Source organism: Lathyrus oleraceus, chromosome 4 (genome assembly GCF_024323335.1).
Source record: "Lathyrus oleraceus cultivar Zhongwan6 chromosome 4, CAAS_Psat_ZW6_1.0, whole genome shotgun sequence".
Classification (NCBI taxonomy): domain Eukaryota; kingdom Viridiplantae; phylum Streptophyta; class Magnoliopsida; order Fabales; family Fabaceae; genus Lathyrus; species Lathyrus oleraceus.
This window is the reverse complement of record NC_066582.1, coordinates 25,894,552-25,906,036: the sequence shown is the minus strand read 5'-3', so window position 1 is coordinate 25,906,036 and position 11,485 is coordinate 25,894,552.

Below are 11,485 nucleotides of genomic sequence, written 5' to 3'. Positions count from 1 at the left end.
ACAAGTGCCAGATCTGTGCGGACAAAGTACATGTACCTCCTGCTCCATTGAACGTGTTGACAGCACCTTGGCCCTTTGCAATGTGGGGCATTGATATGATTGGAGAGATTAAACCTACTGCTTCTAATGGACATCGTTTCATCCTTGTTGCTATTGATTACTTTACAAAGTGGGTAGAGGCAGCCTCATTTGCTTCTGTCACCAAGAATGTGGTGGCACGATTCATCAAGAATAATCTCATTTGTCGATACGGCATCCCTGAAAGAGTTATCACTGACAATGGCACTAATTTGAACAACAAGATGATTAGTGAACTCTGCACGCAGTTCAAAATAAAACACCATAACTCTTCTCCGTACCGGCCAAAGATGAATGGCGATGTAGAAGTTGCTAATAAAAATATTAAGAAGATTATACAAAAGATGACAGTAACCTACAAAGACTGGCATGAGATGTTACCATTTGCTCTTCATGGTTATCGCACTTCAGTACGCACTTCGACAGGGGCAACTCCTTTCTCTTTAGTCTACGGAATGGAAGCCGTTTTACCAGTGGAAGTTCAGATTCCCTCTCTAAGAATTATGAAAGATGCAGGCTTAGAGGAAGATGAATGGGTTCAGACTCGACTCGATCAGATAAATTTGATTGATGAAAAGAGACTTGCGGCTGTTTGTCACGGACAGATATATCAGAAGCGCATGATCCAAGCATTTAATAAAAAAGTCAAGAGACAGGTATATCAAATTGGCGACTTTGTAATAAAGCGTATCATTCTACCACAAGGTGATTCTAGAGGCAAATGGACTCCCACATACGAAGGGCCATTTGTAGTTAAGAAGGTATTCTCTAGTGGAGCCATGATACTTGCTACAATGGATGGCGAAGACTTCCCACATCCCGTGAACGCATACATAGTCAAAAAATACTACGCATAAAAGAGACCCGCTAGGTCAACGTATCTAGGCTAAAGTAAGGGCATCCCGGCGAACCAAAAGGGTTTGAGCAAAAATTAGGGATAAACATATAAAAATGTACACCCGACAAGTCGAAAACCTGAAAAGGCAGCTTGGGCAAAAAAGGGTATCCTGGTGGACTGAAAACCTGAAAAGGCGGTCCAGGCAAAAATTAGGGATTAAAGCGTATGACTATGTCCCGTTCTCAGTCAGCTTCACCCAAGCCAAAGGGACTGAACAAGCCAATCACTTCTATCCGACAGTAGGAGATGAGATGCTTGAAGACATAATGACAGTAGCAGAATTAAAATCAATAGGACTTTTTCTTCATAGCTTTTTCTTTGTTTTCTCGACAATTTCCTCTTACTAGGATTTCTGTCTCTGTGTACTCAAATTGCCTGTTTATAGGCCCTCTTTCAAAATCAATACAATTTTGTTCCCAAAAAGATACTTTTGTTTTACTTTCTCTGTTTTGTTTGCGTAAACGTCCATTGATTTAATTTGAATTAATATATGCATTTGAATATGATCGATGTTTACCAAAAATACATGCATAAAATAGAAATAGCGATTACTGAAAGACTTCAGGATCGAGGAGAAGGTCTAACCATGCTTTCCAATGAATCCGTTGCTAATTCTATTCCCCAGCAAAGCCAGTTATTCCCCAGAAGAAATTGGCATTGCTAGACAGACTGGTCATCTCTTCCATCCCCAGCCAGGCTTCTGGTGAATATTTCTACCATCAGACAGAAATCAAATACCCCCAGCTAAGAAAGATTCATCAATACAAATGTCTCCAACCGGAATCTCAGGATTTATTTTCCCCTGGCAGAACTTCTCAGACGCATAATTCATTCATTACATCATTTCACAGCATACACATGCATACAATGTTTGCAAGCATCAAACATCTCATGCATCATGACATGGCATGAAGCTAACTTTATTTTTCAGGTTAATTATCCTCCTGATACAGTCAAAATAAAGATCCGTTCAGATGGGTACTCTTATTGATTACATTCAAGGTTCGGATACGTCTTTCAGATATAATCCATATGAACATTCATTCTGACAAGCATCCTGATATCCTCCTAATGATGGCATCTTTAAGCCCATCCCGGACATTTATTGCAAATACAACGTATACAAATATTATCAGATACAGCCTAACGTATGGTTCATTCTGATTCAGCCCAACATATGATTTCTTCAACTATTTCAATATGGTCTAGCGTACGACCCATTTGGATGTTCATCCCCTCAGATACTACCTAGCGTACGGTACATTTCAAGGTGTAGTCTAGCGTACGACTACTTTCTTCAGATACAGCCTAACGTACGGCTCATTCTGCAACTCAGATACGATCTAGCGTACGATCCATTCTGATCTTCATTCCTCAGATACTACCTAGCGTACGGTACATTCCGAGGTGCAGTCTAGCGTACGACTACTTTCTTCAGATACAGCCTAACGTACGGCTCATTCTGCAACTCAGATACGATCTAGTGTACGATCCATTCTGATTCTACCTTCGTCAGATACAGCCTAACATACGATCTAGCATACGATCCCTTCTGATCTTTTATCCCCAGTGAAGTTGACAGCCTAACGGATGACTCACTATACGGTCTAGCGTACGACCCGGTGTGGCACCCATGTCTTCAGATGCGGTCTGATGTACGACACACTCTGAAGCTCTCATCATCAAACTTTCTGGATGGCATCTCTAAGCCCATCTCCGCCAAGACCATCTCAATTAACAAGTGCAAATTTTCGGGCATTCTAAGTGTTCAATAATCTTCCACCTCCAGATCACAAATTTTCGGGCATTCTAAGTGTTCAATAATCTGTGTTTATCTGACATGTCCTATCATAACTGTGTAATATTTGCCCGACATTATTACTGCTGCGATTCCTTTGTTTGGTGCAACTCTCGATTGCATCCCATTTTGGTATTCTAACCCGTTTGTTGAATTTTTGTGAGGGTTCACATACTCCCGAAGAAGGTAGCTTGCTAGGTATTCCACTTTATTTGTGGGATACCCTTGTGGAGATCTATTCTAATTATCTAACTGATTACAAATGTTGCCTTTGAATACATGTGATCGTGGTCCTCTCTTTGTTGCCTTACGGTATTACGGTCATGTCCCGCGAACGTGGGGATACACTTAGCAAAGACCCTTCGATTAAATCATCACGCCCCTACAAGATAAATCATAGTCCCTCGGATGTTGCCTTCGAATATATGATTTTGTCCCTCGATGGCCCGTCGTTGTAGCCTACGGTTAAATGATGATCGTCCCTTCAAAAGCTAAGGTATCCTTACAAATGTTGCCTTCAATGACCAATCGATGACCCTACGATGTCCCTTTACATCCAAAGGATAAGACTACTTACTTCTCAATAGTCAGGACAGTTTTACCCTCATAAGGATAGGAAATGCCCATAAAGACCTTGGGTAGGTATAACTCTTAAATGCTTACTCATAACTTAAAACACTTTTCACACCTTACACTTTGCAAAACATCTATTAAAAAATCACCACTTGGTATACATTCGCACTAGAATCATTGCCAAGTTATATTTTTCTAAACAGCTTTCGAAATTAAACGAGATAAACACTTTGTATGCATTCGTACAAGAATCATTACAAAGTTAAACTCTCTTTTCAAACATTTTCTAAACATTTCTCAAACACTTTTTCAAACAAGAAAAACATAAGTGATTAAGCAATTAAGAGCCCATGGATAACCATGGATACAAAGGGTGCTAACACCTTCCCTTTGTATAATGTACCTCCCGAACCCAAAATCTAATCAAGGTCTTTCCTGTTCTTTTCCATCTTTCCTTATTGGATAAAAGAAAAGTCGGTGGCGACTCTTGCTATCCGCGACATTTGCTTTCCAAAGCAAAAACACCCAAAGTCAGTTCACCGTATGACATACAGGTATGAGTACTTACATACCCATAGGGCACGAGTACGAGTGCTAACTTTGACACCCAAGCGGATATGGACTCGGGCACATGGATTTTTACAAAACGCGGGTATATGGATGGGTATTATAGTACCCTGTCCAAACTCTGCCCATTGTCATCCCTAGTCAAATATACATGGGTTAAAAATGTTTAGTCGTTAAGTCAATTTAGTTAATAGTTGTGCAATGACATCAATTGCAAGACCGTATATTCGAACCTACAACATCTCACTTATTTATATTTAAAAGATGAAATTTCAGCCACTAAACTATTACACAAAAAAAAAGTTTAACCATTCAATATCTTTATTGTTATGGATAGAAGGTTATATGTGAAAATAAAGTATTGTTGTTGATGATGGTTGTGAATCTCCAACCTCTTAGTTGGTTTCAAACAAAAAATTTGCCTCGACGCGATTCATGTCTAGAGATTTTGTAAATGTACTACATTTTATCAGGTCTTAGAAAAAAAATTCGCCTCACACGATTCATATTTGGAGACTGTGTAAATGTACTACCTCTTATCAGGTCATAGAAAAACATTTCGCCTTTACACGACTCATGCTTGGGAGGCTGTGTAAATATTTGACCTCTCTAGCCGATCCTAGAAAAGCATTTCACTCAGTTCTTCTAACAATATTCTCGCTTTATTTCCCTTAAAACTTGAGGATACCTCAATTAAAAAACTCCAGATGTTATGGGCTTCCTCTTCTACTGGAGAGCTAAAACTGACTAGGGCATTATATTTAATGATGTTCCTTGATACAAAAATATGCCCTACTCTAAGAGCTCGACTTCCCATGGCACTATCTTCTTGACCATATATGACTTCTTTAGCACTTGACAAATGGGATAATTGATCTTCACAATGATTCGACACCCTTGGAAATAAGGCAGCAACTTCCTTGAAATGACAATTATGGAGACACGAAAAATACCTGAGCAAGAAAACGCTTGAATGACAATGAAGTCGTCACCGAAGTTTATTTTTAAAAGGGAAAACTTAGATAAAACCCTAAAAAACAAAACTATGGTCATCGCAACCAAATTCATGTTTCGAGAGTCGGTTATGCATAGGGAAGGTATTGGCACCCCCGCGACATTCATTGTAAACAATAGTTACTTTAATTAATATTACGATTAAAAGTATTAGCCTAAAGTGTTCGATTTCTCATAATTACTATGACATGTTTATAGGAAAGGGAAAACTATTATTTTTTATTAAGATGCTTGACAAGATGTTGAATCATGCTCCTATGTATCTCTAGGTGCAATGAAGAATTCAAAGCTACATAGTTCTTTGTAAAAAAATGTGGGTTGGTTGATTTTAAAATAAAAGAGTTATCACGGCGTGAAAAAACACTTGGGCACGTTGCATGCTCGAAATAACAACAGAGTTTCCACCAATCATTATTTATTCCAAAGGGACAAGACAATATCGAATAAACCCGCTAAAGCTAAGGGAAATGGTCGTCGCAACCAGATCGTGTTAGGGAGTCAGTTATGCAAGGGGAAGGTATTAACACCCCTTATATTCGTTGTACTCAACGAAACTCATTTAGTTAGTTATGCGAATGAGTGTTAGTGTGATATTAGTTTGCAATCTTCTACTTATTATACGAGAAGCGAGAAAAAAGAAAAGAAATGGACTAAACCTGAGTTTTTTTATTATTGTGCCTGACAAGATTTCAAAATCCTGCTCCTACGTATCTCCTAGTGCGATGGAGAACTCAAGGCTACGTAGTTCTTTGTAGAAAAAAAATTTGTTTGTTGATTGCTTTTAAATGAGAGATGCTTAGCTCACACTTAAGCGGTTGAACCTTTACTTGATGCTCACTCTTGGAGGTTGAAGTCTTTGTTTGTTTCGTGTCGAAATGGATAAAACATACTCGTTTATGAAAATGGTTTTCAAGTCACACAAGGGCGAAAGAAGTTTGATTGATTGAGTTGATTTTATATGGACTAGGGTAACCGTTGGAACAAGGTGTGCACCGAGCGTTCGTTTACCCAAGGCTTTTAAAAATATGTGTATACCTCGATCATTTGCCGTCCTTTTTTATGATAGTACACTCTTTGCATAATTTCAGTAAACGTTTGAGCATATATGTGCACCAAGCACTCGTTTACTCAAGATGTTCAAAAGGCGTGCACCAATTGTCACTTGTTATCCTATTTTGATTAAAGTATTTTAAGGAGAAAAACCAAGGTATTCAAAAGGCGTGCATAATTGTCGTTGTCTTTCGATTTTATTGAGAGAAGAATTTTGCATGCATAACGACTTGGCGTTGGATCAAGTGTTTCGAGTTAATTATGAAAAAGGTTTGAATGAAGCGAAGAGATGCTCGACGTTGGATTAAGACTTGTGATGGTGACAATGGTTTGACTTTATTAGAAGTTGGAATTGATTTTTTAAATTGAATTTAAAAATTATTAGAAAATGAAATTGATTGTTGAAATTTTGAAAAGTTAATGATATTATTTACATACGAGGGTACGAACATGAATAGAGATTACATATCTAAACAGCTAAGAACATCAAAATCGATTAATTAAATAATCAAATAATTATTAATTAAAAAATAAAGTAACCATTATTTTAAATAATTAGTTTATATTTTAAATAATTAACTTAACCACAAGAAAAGTAATAAAACAAAATAAATAATTAAATTAAATTAAAAGGCTATAAAAACAAAATATAAGAGATATATAAACATGAATATGGATTTTCAAGAGTCAACATATCAAACATGAACCTAAAGTCCAAAAATAAAGCCCTAATAATAATACAAAAGAAATTTAATAAGACAAACTAAAATAATAAAAAATTAAAAACTAAAAACTTAAAATAAAAGTTAAGGCATCAACATCTTTTTGAAAAAAAGTGTTTTAAAGTTTCAAAATCCACCAATCACAAATCGACATGTGGTCTGACAATGAATAACAATAAAGCACAAATCCTCTTTTCCCCTCTTCCCACTTGAAACACGATAACAGAAGAAAAATTCGTCTTCGACAAACTTCACTTTCATTTTAAAGCAAAATCAAAGAAAATGTTTAACAAAAGCATCGCTTATGTGAATCATGAACAACATCAAAGCATAATCAACAATTAAAGGAAAATATTATCGGACGAGTTTCGTAACAACAACGATGGTGGATTTGAAGCTCTGATGGCCGCGGAACGAGTAATGGGGGCGGGTGGCTGTGTGGTGCAGATCCGACGCGGTGCTTTTTGCGGATTGGTTGTTTTTACTCTGGTTTCAAAGTTCTTGTGTCTTGTTGTTGTTGGTTTGATTATATTTTTATGGTGTTGATGCCATTGTTGTTGTTGATGATGTTTTTTGTTGATGCTATTGTTGATGATGTTTGTTGATGATGATATTGTTGATGCTATTATTGATGATGTTATTGCTGATGATATTTGTTGATTATTTTATGTCTTGATAGATGACCCATCTTCATCTAGTAGTGATGAAGCTACATATACAAATGAAACAAGTTCAAACGATTCTCAATATGTAGTAGGACAAAAAAAATATCAAAGAGGTGCCACAATGATTGCCAAATTATAAAAAGTATGCAACTCGGATGTCAAACTTTTGATCGAGTTTAGTGTTGTTTATACTATTATTAATGGTCCATATTCATCGCTTATTAAGAGTTATGTTGCATTTCTTGGACGTAGCAAAGTCACCATATTGTTAGATGATTGGAAAGATGTAGCTGCTAAGGAGAAAAATAGCATATGGACATACGTTTAAGTATATTAATTTTAATATTCATCGATTCGATATTACTTTATATAAGCACTAATACATACTTATTGATGTGAATGTGTAGTTGAAGTTTAAGTTTAGTGGTAATTCAAAGTTGAAAAAAAATGGATCACTTATGATGGTACAACTTGAAGAAGTTTTAAGTCACGACTCACTAGTGACTACATTGTTAGATGAGGGCAACGATCTAGAATGGGGGGTTGAATAGATCGCCAAATAAAATTTTATTATAAAAATTATGCTTTGAAAAATAATTTTCTATGACAAACGGATACGAATTTGGATCGAATCTCATTTATACGAACCGTTATTGGTAGGATCGAATATGCATACAACTCGTAATATAAAGTATGCTAAAGATGAAAAAATACAATCAACAAGTTCAATATAGTTTGTTTGAATATAAGACACACTTAAGATAAACGATTTTCATGAGAAGCAAAAATAAACTTGACAAAGAAATTTTGACGAACATTTGGTGTGTAGTAATTTTATCGAACACTTAGTGTGCAATACACCAAACTTGATTCTCTTTGTGTTGAAGTTACAACAAAACAATTGCAATGGTTTTACACAAACAATTTTAAAAACTTCAACACAACCAGAATTTTCAAAAATTCAAATTACATACTAAGTGTGATCAAAATCTAAAAAGAAATTTGAGAGAGAGAGAGAGAGAGAGAGAGAAATCCAAGATTTTTTAGGCGGTTCCCTAATTGTCCTCACTATGGGTACGTTTGTCCTCAATTCGAAACTGAATTGAGATATTGTAATTAACCTTTGCAATATCAGTTTACAAGAGAAATGTAGAAATTCAAACCCTAAACCCTATTGTTGATGTTGATATTAGCTCCTTCTCTACCCTTGATCCTAGCAAGATCAAGTCACACGAGATCTCCAATACGATCCTTCGATTATCATTACTCCTTCGCAAGAACCCCCGTTCATAGGCTGGTTTAATAGTTGGAACAATATTTATATCATAGGTTTCCTTTAAGCTGACTTCATCTTCTTTGAAATAAGATTCTTTCATATTTCTTCCTGATGTTGATATATATCCTTCTTTTTTTCGTTTGAATATTGAAGAAACTTCTTATTTTTTACCATTCTTTGAGCAAGAGGTTCCTTCGTTTGATGTTGAATCTTCTGAAGATCGTTCAACCACTGAGTAAGTTATTTCGAAGGATTCTACCAGAGTTATGTGATAGGAGTGTGATGAAGTTGATGATTCTTCAATTTTTACTTCTTCATCTTTGAGTAATTGAACTATTTTATTCAATTTTTCTACAATTTTCTTCTTTCTTGATTTTTCCTTAAATTCATGAAGACTCCCATATTTTGATTTAAGATTTGAATTAAACTTCCATCTTTTAATTCTTAGACATTGGTTAACGAAAAATGTTCCAATATAATTTCTAAAATTTCTAAACCTTGAGAAATAACTAAAAGTGTTATCTTCATCTTATATGTCTTGTGTGTTTATCTTCTCTTGTTCGATACTTGGAGAAACTCCATATATCATCTCAAGAGTATACCATATTTCCTTGGAGGTATTACATTGATGAACAAAGTAAAATTAACTATCATATAGAAACATTGTTATAAAGCTCTTATTTTTAAAATCTATCTCAAACTTTATTTCTCCTCTTTGGTCCAAAGCAAATTAGATTTATCTACTACTTCATCATTTACTCCATGAGTGGGAATAAATGGACAATTTATTATTGTTTCCCACAATTCATGATTTGTGCTTTGAAGGAAACTTCTAAACCTAGCTTGTCATATATCAAATCTACTATTATTTTTAAAAGTGGCTGTGTATTTAGAAAAGATCTCTTGTCAGAAGTCATCTTTCTCCTGAGACGATTAGTCCTTAAACAAGAGTTAGGTTTTGATGCCACTTGTTGGACATGTGACTTCCCACACGAGAGGGGAGGTGAATTGTGTGGTTCCAAATAACATGTTTTTAAAAACCTTCCCGGTTTAGAATCATAGTTTAAAAAAATTTAAAAGTTGTTTTAATATTAAGCAGCAGATAAATAAAATTCCCAAAATAAAAATTGCGAAAAATTAAAGAGTTTAGGGAAAAGAGAAAACACCGAGAATTATTGAGGTTCGGTCAAACAAAAAAAACACACTTCTCTCTCCATGAATTGATCTTGAGAGTATCCAATAAACTTGAGAGTTTTTGGTAGGTTATACTCACGAACCCTCCTTATACAAGGAAAAATGAAGTTTAAGGTTGACTTCCAACCAAACAATAAACATCATAGTGAAGCGGTGAGTCTTCCTTCCAAACAGTGGATCAAAACGGTTAGTCTCCTTTCCACGGGAATCTTGAAGCGTTTAGTCTTCAAGCTTTTAAACAAACTTTGAGAGCTTTTAACACTAGACTGAGATCACGAACCTTAAACATTGGTTTCCCGTACTACAAGATAACCAGTAACCTGAGAGATTTTAACATAGGGCTAATCTGAAACCTTAGAAATCTTTTAATACTAGGCTAAACTTTAACCTTAACTTGGTTTTACCACAGGCTAACCAAGAACATATGAAAGCTTTTATCACGGGTTGAGCCTTCGAACCTAAACAAGAGTTTTATCACACAATCCTTAAACCAAAGCTTTTACGGGGTTAACTTCTAACACAAACAAACAATCCCTAATTGGATAAAATGTTCAACCAAAGTATAAACAAAAGTTCCTTGGTGAAATTACAAATCTACCCTTTCAGAATTACAACTTCTCACTTGCAAAAAGGATTTTATCAAAAAACAATTTGGCTAAAAACTTAGTGAGAGAAAGTAAAAGAAAAGTTTATAGAGAGAAAGAGAAGTATGGAATGAAAGTTTGGTTTTGGAAATTTTGAAATGAGTGATGGGACCTCTATTTATAGACTATAGGTTTGCGCAAAAAGAAAATCATTTTAAATGCATTTTAAGACTTGCCAATTAATTGGCAATCCCAATTGATTGGTTAACTCCTTTACAATCGATTACCAAGTTAAAAATGACAATAAAATATTTCTATCAGTTATCATCATTAAGATGTTGTCCTAATCGATTAGGGTGCATTTTTGAAGTCTCCCAATTGGTTGGGATAAAGCGCCAATCATTTGGAAAAGATAAAACTTTTCCCAAATCTTTTCAAACAACTTCCAACTCATCTGGTACAACTTCAAGAAATTTTTAATATTATTTCTTTGGTAAAAATCAGTTTAAAAATGTTTTCATGTGTGTGTGATTTATCCAAACACTTCTACAAAAAAGCCCATTATACATTACAAAGCTTTCACTCAGACTAATTAAAGCAGAACTTTTTTGTACTTCAAGACTTTGTCATATACTTTTCTTCTTGTAGACACTTGCTTAGTTTATTTGAGATGAGGCTTGATTTAAATTCTATTTGGTTGCCATCATTAGATAGTCAAGTCCAATAAACCCTAATTCTTTGGTTTACATCTTTAACCATTTAGCCGCTTATACTTGACTTGTCATCATGAGTTGTCTTCATGAGACACAGGTTGTCATCATCAAAAGTAAAATAATTGTCTTTGTTAAAAGCATATCACCTGCAAAACAAGATACCACAACTTATTCTACTTCTGTTTCACAAGGTTAATTGTATATCATTTTATTGGTTATCAATAAATAAAAAGAAATTAGTACTTGATATTTGATGAATAACAGATGGACAATATATTAGCATACATCCCATCTACCTAATTGTTTCTTATAGGAATGTGATGCACCAATATATATCGTCTTAATTTGCAGAC